This window comes from Ambystoma mexicanum, chromosome 3p (assembly GCF_040938575.1).
Source record: "Ambystoma mexicanum isolate Mex_15411 chromosome 3p, UKY_AmexF1_1, whole genome shotgun sequence".
Lineage (NCBI taxonomy): Eukaryota > Metazoa > Chordata > Amphibia > Caudata > Ambystomatidae > Ambystoma > Ambystoma mexicanum.
The window spans coordinates 681,135,959-681,148,385 of record NC_090925.1 but is presented as its reverse complement, the minus strand read 5'-3'; the positions used below and the strand labels follow the sequence as shown (position 1 = coordinate 681,148,385).

The 12,427-nt window shown below is 44.6% G+C and overlaps 1 protein-coding gene across 1 annotated transcript in view; it reads right to left on the bottom strand.

Annotated features, from left to right (window-relative positions):
- Positions 1-12,427, bottom strand: part of CDHR2 (cadherin related family member 2) — a 552,802-nt gene that overhangs the window by 358,125 nt on the left and 182,250 nt on the right. The gene's annotated exons all lie outside the window — the stretch shown is intronic.

Below are 12,427 nucleotides of genomic sequence, written 5' to 3'. Positions count from 1 at the left end.
TGGCATTTCCAACGCCATGCTGAAACTAAACCCTGACACATGGGCTCGTATATTGTATGGCATTTTTCAAGACATATTGCACACATGCACCATCCCTTTATCTTGGAAATCCTCCATCATTATCCCGATTTTCAAAAAAGGTGAAAGGTGTCTACCCCAGAACTATCGGCCAATTGCACTATTAGACTCCCCGAGTAAAATTTTTACCAAACTTGTTCTGAGTGAATTTAATAAGTGGACGCTCCAGAACTCATTTAGAGATCCGTTTCAGACTGGTTTCATTGCGGGTATGGGCACCCAGGTCAATCTCTTTGCATTGAACTCTATTAAAGCTCAGTGCCAAGAATCGAAACAACCTTTATTTCTTGCGTTTATTGATCTACACTCCGCTTTTGATTCTATTTCTCGCCCCCTGCTCTTTGCCAAATTACAACGTGATCATTGCCCACAAACACTGTTTGATATCATCCTGGATCTCCACTCTGAGACGTGTATTTATGTACGATTAACCCTTGATGGAGCTCTGTCCACCTCCATACCCACGGCTCGTGGTCTTAAACAGGGCTGTCTTTTGGCATCATCTGTTTTTAATTATTTTATCCATGACATAGCTTTCATATTTCAAAATCTTGATTCAGATTCTCCTAAAATTAATAATCATCAGGTACAAACCCTAATGTATGCTGACGACATGGTATTGCTATCAAAAACTCAAATTGGCTTGCAGAAACTGCTGACTGCTTTTGAATCTTATATGATTCGTAATGAATTAAAAATTAACTCTAATAAATCTCAGATAATGCTGTATCAACCAACCAAAAGAAATAAATCATTCAACTGGCACATTAATCAGGTACAGTTGTTGATTGTGCCGCAATACACCTACTTAGGTGTGATATTTGAATTGCGTGGGTCCTTCAATGCTCAAGTAGATGGGATTTTGAAAAAGGTGACAACGGCCACGTCACAAGCTAGTCTGATTATGTCTAGATATGGCAAATTTTCCATCATACCGGCCCTTGCCTACTGGAATCAGAAAGCAGTGCCGTCAATATTGTATGGGCTTGAAACTTTCACATGTCAGTCTAAATTTGTCTTCCACAAATGGGAAAGCCAGTTCTGGAAAAAGATACTACAATTACCAGCTTGTATCCCCATTTCGTGGATTAGATATGAACTAGGCCTAATTTCACTTGAAACCCTATACATTTGGCGTCTGTGTGCGCTTTTCAGAAAATGCCTTCTTGTATCTAGGGATCACACTCTACTTTCAGAACTTGCTCTTCATATGTTTCATACTACACAAACATTTTTTGCCTCTTGGGTGACTACTGCCTACTCTGCATTGAGTAGTGCTGATATCTCCCTTGATACATTAATTAACAATCCTGATAAGGCTAAACGTCAGCTATATGAATTTGACTGGATTAAGACAAATGAATTGTGTTTATCCTACTGTGATGGTAATGCTCTCCGTTTTCCTCCAAAAAAGATGAGAACACCCCATCCTTATCTAGTCAAAGCCCCAGCAGTCAATATCCGCTCTGCAATTATGCGTCTACGTTTTAACATTTGGCCAACCAAAGCCATTCTTCACAGACGCAAGCTAATAACAGATTGTGATAACTTTTGTCGCTTTTGTAAGAACAATTGTCAACCTGAGACTTTGGAGCATCTTATCATTGAGTGTCCTGCTCTCACTCTTCATAGACTCAAGTTCCTGGGTCGACATTGCCGGCATTTAGGTTTCCTAGACTATGAAGCATCATGGCTTACAATTCTGAACTCTACGTACCTGCCTATTCAAACTGCAGTTGTTAAATTTATTGAAAGCTTGTCCTTGACAAATTCAAATGGTTAACTCAATGATGTAGTTGCATTTTCATTGGGTCACACCTGCTGAGGTCTACCCACTAGCCTCTTGTTATCGTGTCTTGCTATTTATGCTATGAACCAATGAGTGCATTTTTGAAGAAAATTTTGTTATTATGTCTTAACTTGGTCTATGTGCTTGGTAAATTGTTAACTTATCTTTTCTAAACACGACTAGATGTCGTATCTTGTTTTATACCATGTCTTTGTCATAATAATTTTTATCTCTTTTGCAAATTTCTGTTTACCATTTCACTTTGTATAATATTTATTGTTGTGTTTTTCTTCTTTTCTTTTGTAACATCTTGAAAGGTTGATTTGTTTCAACCAAATCAATAATAAAAAAAAAAAATATATATATATATATATATGTGCCTGCAGTTATGTGAAAAATTAGTGCAGCTGCCAAGTTGTTAGATTTTTAGGAACACTAAAGGTTAAACCCACTTGTCATTTTGGGGTGTTGAATCTTTTCCACCTCTGCCACAATCATCCACACCTCCCAACTCCTTGTCCAATCAGCAGGCAGTGGGCGTATTGAGGGAGAGGGAGGGAGAGAGCTGGCCAATCCGTAGCATGGGAATTATGATAATAATGGAGTGTCACCAGTCCTATAAGAGATCAGTATTCAATCTGAGAGTGGTCTGATCTTTCTTTGACTTTTTACTCTTGATTTCTCCCTTTGAATTTCCCCACTCTATTGCTGGAGGTACTCTACTTCTGGACTCTGACAAGGAACACCTAGCAGAGGGACAGGGAGCTACCATGGCCTTAAACATTGCATTGGAGACAGAGACTGAGAAATCTAGAAGCTAGGTGAGCCATTTGAGGAGCCAAAGGAAGTCTGGATGCTGGAGACTACCCTTGACTGAAGCCTTTGACCCGATCTGTGCTGTCCTCAGAGGAGCCCTGCTGTTTCCCTTGATGCCCCATAACCAAGGCCTCCCATGTAAGTAGATTAATCCTAATGCCAACAAAAGTGTGGGGGGAATCTGATAGCCTTAACCTCCATCTCACATGGAGGGTAGGGGGTGGAACTAGGGAGACCCTTGGCACATTTGATTAAATCAAACTCAAATTAATTCCACTATAGAAAATCACTCTAGCCATATAAATTGAATTGTGTAGGGGACTGCCTGCCTTAATCCTTTCCATTACATTGTGGGTAGGGGGGAGCTGTGTAGATCCTTAGTTCATTGAATTGCAGTTAAATCAATTAATTCCCATATAGAAAATCACAGGATGAGTGTTGTTAGAATTCGAAACTAACAAAGTTCAAGCCAATGTGTTAGAGCCGGTATAAACAATAAAGTACTTGAGTGACTACCTTTCTGAAAACTCTGTCTTCTGTACAGAAGGGGTGTGTCCATAATCCCCAAATAATTAACCCTAAAACGCTGCCATTCAAGTGAATGTAGAGTGTGCAAAAACAAAATTTCCCATTTATTTACTTTCATCCCAAAATGATTTTTCCAAGGCCCTGCATTTTATGCAAATAAGAAGCCCAAAACGATTTTCCCATTGAGTTCCTTTTCTAAACTTTACCTTTCAAATAAAAAGCCCAAAACAATTTGTTTTCACTGTGTCTATTTTTAAACGTTGCCTTTTTAATAAAAAGCCAAAATGATTTTGCTACTGTATTCCCACTCTCTGTACCTTAGTTTAGTTTAGTTTATGTATTTGTAGAGCGCACCAAGCCCAGAGGCATCTGGGTGCTTATCTTACAGGTTACAAAGCAGGAGAAACAATAGCAGCTTACGTTCAAATTTAGGGGTCATATATATAACTGATGCCTGGGTGGGATTGCTGAGAGAGAAGAGCATTGTGATAACCTCAAGCAATCACTGGGGGTTGTTTCAAATTTCATAATTGTTACTGTGCAAGAAATCCTCTGTGTGCTTTGATGTAAAGTCTTTAAATTCAACCTCTGTGTTGTAGTATCTGTTTGTTCATTAGAAATGCAAGTCAGTGAATGGGTGCAAGTAATTTGAAATGGAGATATTGTGTTGTGCCACAGCGTTGGTGGCTGATGTTTCGGTGGTTTTATGGTTCTTTGTCAAACCATAAATATATATATTCTTACTATACACCGCCCTGATTCCTGTCTCATTGGTGGTACAGAGGGTATTTTCTGGGGGTGGTGCAAGACAGGTTGGAGCCCTCACTAAAGTTGAATCTGGATAAGCGCTTTGGGTGCAGGTCACCTTGCTTTGGGGGGAAAGGAACACCCTGAGTAGAGAATGACCGACCTAATAAATTGTGACAAAGCTGGGGGCTCGCCCATGATTTGAGAGAGTCTTCACATGTGAAAGTGCAGTAGCAGCAGACTATTGATTTGGGTGTAATTGCATTGTAGTGGATGGAAAGTTGTGTTGCATTGCTATGGTGCCATTCAGACCTGTACCCTGGATTCCAGGGCAGTGTATAGATAAAACAGTGTTGATTTTGAGTTGTCATTGTGAGTGAAAGCTAAGCAGGAACAGGGTTGAGATTTTTGCCTTTCGATAGAGAGTATATCAGTGCAGAACACATTTTAGAATGTGCACCATAGAAATCAATATGGCCAGGAAGCACCTTGTATCCAAATTGTTCATTAGAAGTGAATGGGTAGAACAAGAACATGAAATGTGGCAAGCCAGAATGTTGGAAATGTGGACATGTGGCAGGATAATGGGCTGTTACATCAGGCCCTGACAAACTTTTACATGCCATAAAGCAGCAAAGATAACCAAATTAAAATGGCTCAGATCACAGCATACATGTATTTCCACATGCTGATCATGGAAGAAAGACACCAGAATAGTGTGGCCTCTGTGTAAAACCAGGCTGAGCTTTTGAATCGAGCCCAGAAAGAGCTGAAACAATTAGAAGCGAAAGCGCAACGGAGACAACATTTGGAGTTAAAATAAGGAAATATTATTGAACAGCTAAAAGATGAGTTGAAAACACAGCAGTGAGAAAATGTAGAATGAGAGAATCAATTTTCTGCACTGCAAGGGCAATATAAAGAATGTGTTGAAAATCTGAGCGCAAGTCAACACAAATTAAATGAGCAGGTTGCTCACAGTGGAGCCTGCTTAGAGGACATTTTCACATTTCAATCACAGGTAAAACAACTGAAAGCTGAAAACAGCCAGTTAATTATTAAGGGGGTTGATTCTCAGGGTGTGTTCGATCAGATGCACAAAGATTTGAGCACCTTAAAATAACAGAGAGAAGGTCGAGGGAAGAAAATAACAAATTAAGTCAAGAGAATAGTGCCATGTTTCAGTAAGTGCATCAGTTAAGGATGGACATGGAGAACAGTGAGTCATGTTCTCAGGAACTGACTGACAATAGGCTACAAAATGCAAAATTAACTGAACATCTGAGGCAAGCAGAGATTGACCTAGGGCAGGCAACACAGACCAAAATTCAGCTAGGGAGGAGATTAGTGTCCTGAAAAAGGAATGCTATGAATATGCGCAGACAATGCAAGCCTCACAGAAGGAAAATGAGTCCCATTGTGACAAGAGCAAGGGACTAAGAGACCGATTAATGGTGCAAAGTAAAGTGTTAGAAGCTACTCAAGCACTGGTGTCAGAATTGAAAACTCAGGCCTCTGCATACAACCAAGAGATAGGGACCAATAAAACAAATGTGAGAGGTTAGAAAGTGAAATAGCCAAATACAAACAGGATTTGAGGCACCCCGACCCATATGGAGTATGGAAAATAGGCCTCTGATTATAGAGTGATGACCTCATTAACAGGGACCTCAAGCCAACTCACCACCTCATATGTACAGAGTGCAGCTGACTTCATGCATACCACTTCTCAAGATCAGCAAACCATGAAGCAGCTGTCACGACCCTCGCCCAAAACCCCCTCTGGCAAACCCATTGGCCAGGTGGAGTCAGGACTCAGGCCTCTAGAGCCTGGCATCCTCTTCAAAAGCCCTCATGGGGCCAGTCCTGGCGCATATGGTGCCAGGCTCATACACCATGAACAACAATGTGCTTGGGAACTACTTTATTGTATGTCAGCCAACATGGAGGCATCCACATAGCTTGGTTCCCAAGAACCAAGCTATGCGGCCTAGTGTTTTGGGTGTGGCAGGCCTGGAACTACTTTCCCTGGTACTACTTTACCTGGGCTATATAAACCACACCCTGACTGCAGAATATGCTTCGTGTTACTTTGCAGCTTGCAACGTGACGCTCACCGGGTCCAGCTATTCCCTCGAACCTCGGAGAAGCAGAACCTGCAATTAGACAAAAGGAACATCATTAGCAGCAGCATCATACCTGCAGTCTTCATCTTTAAACACTCGCAGGTACTCAGAACAGCTTCCTCGAATCTGCACCTCTCCCGGACAGAACGACCTGAAAGAGGAAGATAGAGGCAACATTGAAGAAAGCTGTAGAGACATTTAAAAATTACGAACTGCTCAAAAGGCTTACCTGGCTGGTCGCCTCTCGGCTGGCACCACTCCGGACATTCCACTCGCGCTGAAGAACACCGCAACCTACAAGGAAGGAAAACACAGGTTAGCAAAGGCAAGACTTCGCAAAGCTGCGCATACGTACCGCATCATAGTGCTCTTAAAGCGCCATCATTTACCAGCGGGGCTAAACCAAGCCAGTTCGCCGCGCTGAAGCTCCGCATACCAAAGGGAGAAAAAAGGGACATTTTAAACAAAGAAAGGCATGCAGGATAGCAACAAAATTAAAGAAGAGCAATAAGACCTACATGAACAATATCAAACGGGCCGGCGTCAGTGAAGTAACTGGACCGCACTCACCCATGAAAGACAACGCACCCCTGCAAAGAAGGCAGGACGGAGAGCACGCCTAATTCTACCACAAGGTGATCAGAGGGCGCCAGGGGGACTGAAAGCATACGGGGGTGGAGGGAGGATACTTACCCCAGTCGGTCAGTCTTGAACACAGTCCTTGTGTATTTTCAGGCAGAACCTTCCCCGCAGACCACATCAGGGCAAAGCTGAGAAGCATACCAGCGAGTAACCCAGCTGGGTGGCGTCCCTGTGGATACCAGGTGAGCGTAACAGAACACGAAGCCTACCATAACAAATCCACCTGGGCGCCATGGAGACATCAGAAATGGACCAATTGGCCCAATTACTAGGAGAGCTTTGTGCTGAGGTTCATTCTGCCCGACTAGAGACTAATGCCCTCCGGAGAGACCTAATAGTGACCAAAGAACGCACTGAAGAGATTAGCAGGCAATATTTGCAATCACAGGCAGGACAGACGCCTCTACCTGGAAGCAATCCAACGATGCTAAACCCCGCCATACCACCCACTCCGGTACAGATCACGTTACCTGGAACAGTGCCCATGGCACCACCAGAAAGGTTCTCAGGCGACCCACGGAAGTATGCAGCATTCATCAATCAGTGCCGCCTTTATTTTCTTTGTAGGCCTGGAGCATTTCCAAACGACCAAGCTCGGGTAGCTTATGTCTTATCTTACCAGAGTGGTAGTGCAGCAGATTGGTCGGTGCCGTTGGTAACCCATGACGATCCTCTATTACATGACTTTGGGGGGTTCCAGAGAGAAATGGAAAAACGTTTTGCTCGCCATACCCAGGAACAAGCATTAGACAATTAACTCTTGTCCCTCCGACAGGGGAATCAGGACTTCTTAACGTACATTGCTACCTTAAACAGACTGGTTGCCGAAGCTAGGTGGCCAGAAAACAAAAGAACCACGTTATTCCATCGAGGCTTACGAGGCGAATTAAAGGACGTCTTAGCCCAGGTGGTTGATCCACCCAGAGACTGTGCAGAAATCATAAATCTGGTCGTGCAGCTAGACCACCGGTTGCAGGACCGAAAGGCAGACTGGTCTAAGACGGACCCTCGGACCGTGTATGTTCGACCAAGGGAAAACACACCCTGTGTACCTGAAAATGCTGTAGAACCCATGCAGATTGGAGGGATACAGCCTCCATGAACAAAACAAGAGCGGGACAAAAGAAGACAACAACAGCTTTGTTTGTATTGTGGGAAACCAGGACATTTCCTGGGGACTGTCCAGTAAAACCCTCAAGAAGAACAGTCGGGCCACGGAGAAAGATGAAGCTAAGGAATCGGGAAACTACCAAGCTCGACAAACGTAGAGGTCAGTTTGTCGAGTGAGAAGAAAGAGTTGCTGACCTTGCACTTTGCAATACCAGTGATCTTAATTAACCACCAACAGTAGTCAAGAATGCATGCCGTTGAAGCATACATCGATAGCGGAGTGGTTGGAAATTATATTGATCAAGAACTGGCAGCAGAGATGGGGCTTCCTTTGTGTTCTAAGCCAACTATGGACAAGGTAACCACCGTGGATTGGACAGAAATCGCTTCCGGACCAGTAACCAAGTGCACAGTCAGGGTAACCTTGCTGTGTCAGGACAGAGATCGGGATTCTATTTCATTCGATCTCATCAAGGCACGTCAGTTCAGGCTAGTACTAGGGATGCCATGGTTGGTTGCTCACAACCCTTTGATAGACTGGCAGGCACGAAAAGTAACCTTCCCCGGTGACTGCTCCCCTGCCTGCTATTACCAAGAGGAGAAACCCGACGTCTGTATCCCCATGACTCCTGGAGCGACAGTATCAACCCTGGGAGCAACTAATACCTTGCCAAGTGAATACCATGATTTCCAGGATGTTTTCCGAAAGGACCAAGCCAATACATTGCTGCCGCACAGGCCCTATGACTGTCAGATCGGCCTTGTTCCTGGTGCACAAATCCCTTGCGGCAGGATCTACGCTCTCACAGAACCAGAAAACCTTCATTTGAAATCCTATTTAGACCAGTACCTTGCAAACTGATTTATCCGTCCTTCGAAGTCCCCCGCAGCCAGTCCTTTGTTCTTCATACTGAAAAAAAGAAGGAGACTTGAGAACCTGTATTGACTACAGCGCATTGAACCATATCACTGTGAAGAACCGCTACCCCTTGCCACTTATCGCGGAGATGCTAGACCAAGTTAAAGATGCCCAGATTTATACCTAATTGGACTCGAGGAGCGTACCACCTGGTCCGAGTCAGAAAAGGAGATGAATGGAAAACCACCTTCCATACTAAGTACGGCTTGTTTGAATATCAAGTCATGCCCTTCGGGTTATGCAACACTCCTGCGGTATTCCAGTATTTCATGAATGACGTCTTAAGGGAGTTAATTGATGTGTGCGCCTTAGTGTACATAGACGACATCTTAGTATACTCAGCCTCGGAACAAGATCATGTCAGGCACGTTCGTTCAGTCCTCACCAAGCTCCGTCAACATCGCTTGTTTGCAAAGCTTGAAAAATGCTTTTTTCACGTCACCGAAGTAGAATTTCTTGGTTTTATCCTTACTCCAGGAGGCATCAGAATGGACGTGCACAAGGTAAATGCCATTCTGAAATGGCCTTCACCGACGTCTCTGAAAGGGGTACAAAGCATGCTGGGCTTTGCGAACTTCTACCGCTGGTTCATCCCAGACTTCTCTCAGGTTGTGCACCCAATCGCAGTACTATTACAAAAAAACAAAACGTTTGCTTGGACTGAAGAAGCAGAAGAAGCCTTTCAGGAACTTGAAGGTTTACCTCTGCTCCAATCCTGCAACATCCTCGTCCAGACCTCCCTTTTGTCGTTGAAACTGATGCGTCCAGTCTCGCAATGGGGGCTGTCCTTTCACAGAGAGACCCGGAAACCGGCCAGCTACATACTGTGGCCTTCTGATCGAAAAAGTTCTCACCTCCAGAGATTAATTATGCCTTCACGGACAAGGAACTCCTGGCTATCAAATCCGCCTTTAAAGCCTGGAGGCACCACCTTCTGGGGGCCAGACACACCATTACAGTCATCACAGACCACCGAAATCTGCAATATCTCAAAACAACCAAGGCCCAGTCCTCGCGCCAATTACGGTGGGCCCTTTTCTTCGCCGAATATGATAATGTAATAATATTTCGACCAGGAGTAAGAAACGGAAAGACGGATGCCTTATCTCGCATGGGCATAGATGAAATAGTATATACAACTCCAGACCCAGTAACTATTATACCTGAAGACAAACTCTTGGGTATCACGGCAGCCTTAACACAAGCAGAACTACGAAAAGAAATCCAACGGACAATGAATCCTGATGCCTACCTCGCATGGCAAACTCAAGGAGAACAACATACCATCAAGGACCACCTACCCTTTTTTAGAAATCGCCTATATGTACCCAAGAAGGAATTACAACAGCATATTATTTCAAACTATCACGATTCACTGATCGAAGGGCATCCTGGGATCACCAAAACCCTAGCTAAGGTGAAAGAGAACTGTTGGTGGCCTACCTGGCGTAAGGACATCATTCAGTATATTCAGTCCTGCAGTGTCTGCGCACAAAATAAATCACAGAAACAAAAACCATCTGGTCTCCTACAACCATTGGACATTCCTCCAGTTCCATGGCACACTCTTTCCCTTGACTTCATCACTGATCTAACTCCAAGTCAAGGGTTCAACACCATCCTTGTAGTTGTGGACTTATTCTCGAAGATGGCCCATTTTATTCCTCTCAAAGGCCTCCCAGACGCAGCCACTTTAGCAAAAGTGTTCCTGGAGGGCATGGTTAAGCTACATGGCTTCCCTTCGGTTCTGGTCTCTGATCGAGGCAGCCAGTTTGTTTCAAACTTCTGGAAAAAATGCTGTGCAATGGCGCAGATCGACGTTCGGCTATCTACCAGTCACCATCCCCAAACGGGCGGCCAAACCGAGAGAACCAATCAGACACTCGAGCAATATTTACGGTGCATGCTGCACCACGAACAAAGGAATTGGAAAGACCTACTATGGATAGCCGAATATGCATATAACAATTCTTTGCATTCAAGCACGGGACAAATGCCCTTCTATACCCTTCATGGCAGACATCCACGTACCTCTGAACTAGACCTTTCAGCCAGCTTGGAAATGCCAGCGGTAAAGACTCTACACACAACCATTACTCAGGCTTTCAAAAGGGCAAAGGAACACCTTATTCATGCCAAAGAAAAACAAAAGAGATTTGCCGACCAACACTGGAAAAAGGCCCCTGATTATCAAGTAGGAGTCAAAGATTGGTTAGCCGCTAAATTCATACCCATCAAGGGAACCCGGACCTTTCATTCCAGATTCTTAGGACCCTATACCATTAAGGCAATTATCAACCCAGCAGCCGTGAAACTGGATTTACCACCTAATCTACACAACCACCCGGTATTCCATGTGTCCCTCCTGAAACCAATGCAACCCGGCACACGGATTGGGACACCACCTAAGCCCATACTTGTTGACGGAGGACCAGAATTCGAAGTCAAAGATATCTTGGACTCTAAATACTCTAGGGCCAAGCTATATTATCTCAATGATTGAAAAGGATTTGGACCACAAGATAGCTCCTGGGAGCCCAGTGAGAATATCCACGCACCACGTCTAATCAGGAAATTCCATCGGAACTTCCCAACCAAACCTGGGCCAGATAGAACGAACACCATGGGAGGGGCCTTAGGGGGGAGTGCTGTCACGACCCTTGCCCAAAACCCCCTCTGGCAAACCCATTGGCCAGGTGGAGTCAGGACTCAGGGCTCTAGAGCCTGGCATCCTCTTCAAAAGCCCTCATGGGGCCAGTCCTGGCGCATATGGCGCCAGGCTCATACACCATGAACAACAATGTGCTTGGGAACTACTTTATTATATTGTCAGCCAACATGGAGATATCCATATAGCTTGGTTCTTAAGAACCAAGCTATGCGGTCTAGTGTTTTGGGTGTGGCAGGCCTGGGACTACTTTCCCTGGTACTACTTTACCTGGGCTATATAAACCACACCCTGACTGCAGAACATGCTTCGTGTTACTTTGCAGCTTGCAACGTGACGCTCACCGTGTCCAGCTATTCCCTCGAACCTCGGAGAAGCAGAACCTGCAAGGAGACAAAAGGAACATCATTAGAAGCAGCATCTTACCTGCAGTCTTCATCTTTAAACACTCGCAGCTACTGAGAACAGCTTCCTCGAATCTGCACGTCTCCCGGACAGAACGACCTGAAAGAGGAAGATAGAGGCAACATTGAAGAAAGCTGTAGAGACATTTACAAATTACGAACTGCTCAAAAGGCTTACCTGGCTGGTCGCCTCTCGGCTGGCACCACTCCGGACATTCCACTCGCGCTGAAGAACCCCACGACCTACAAGGAAGGAAAACACAGGTTAGCAAAGGCAAGACTTCGCAGCGCTGCGCACAGCCATACATACCGCATCATAGCGCTCTTAATGCGTCATCATTTACCAGCGGGGCTCAACCAAGCCAGTTCGCCGCGCTGAAGCTCCGCATACCTAAGGGAGAAAAAAGAGACATTTTAAATAAAGAAAGGCATGCAGGATAGCAACAAAACTAAAGAAGAGCAATAAGACCTACATGAACAATATCAAACGGGCCGGCGTCAGTGAAGTAACTGGCACGCACTCGCCCATGAAAGATAACGCACCCCTGCAAAGAAGGCAGGTCTGAGAGCACGCCTAATTCTACCACAAGGTGAGGAGAG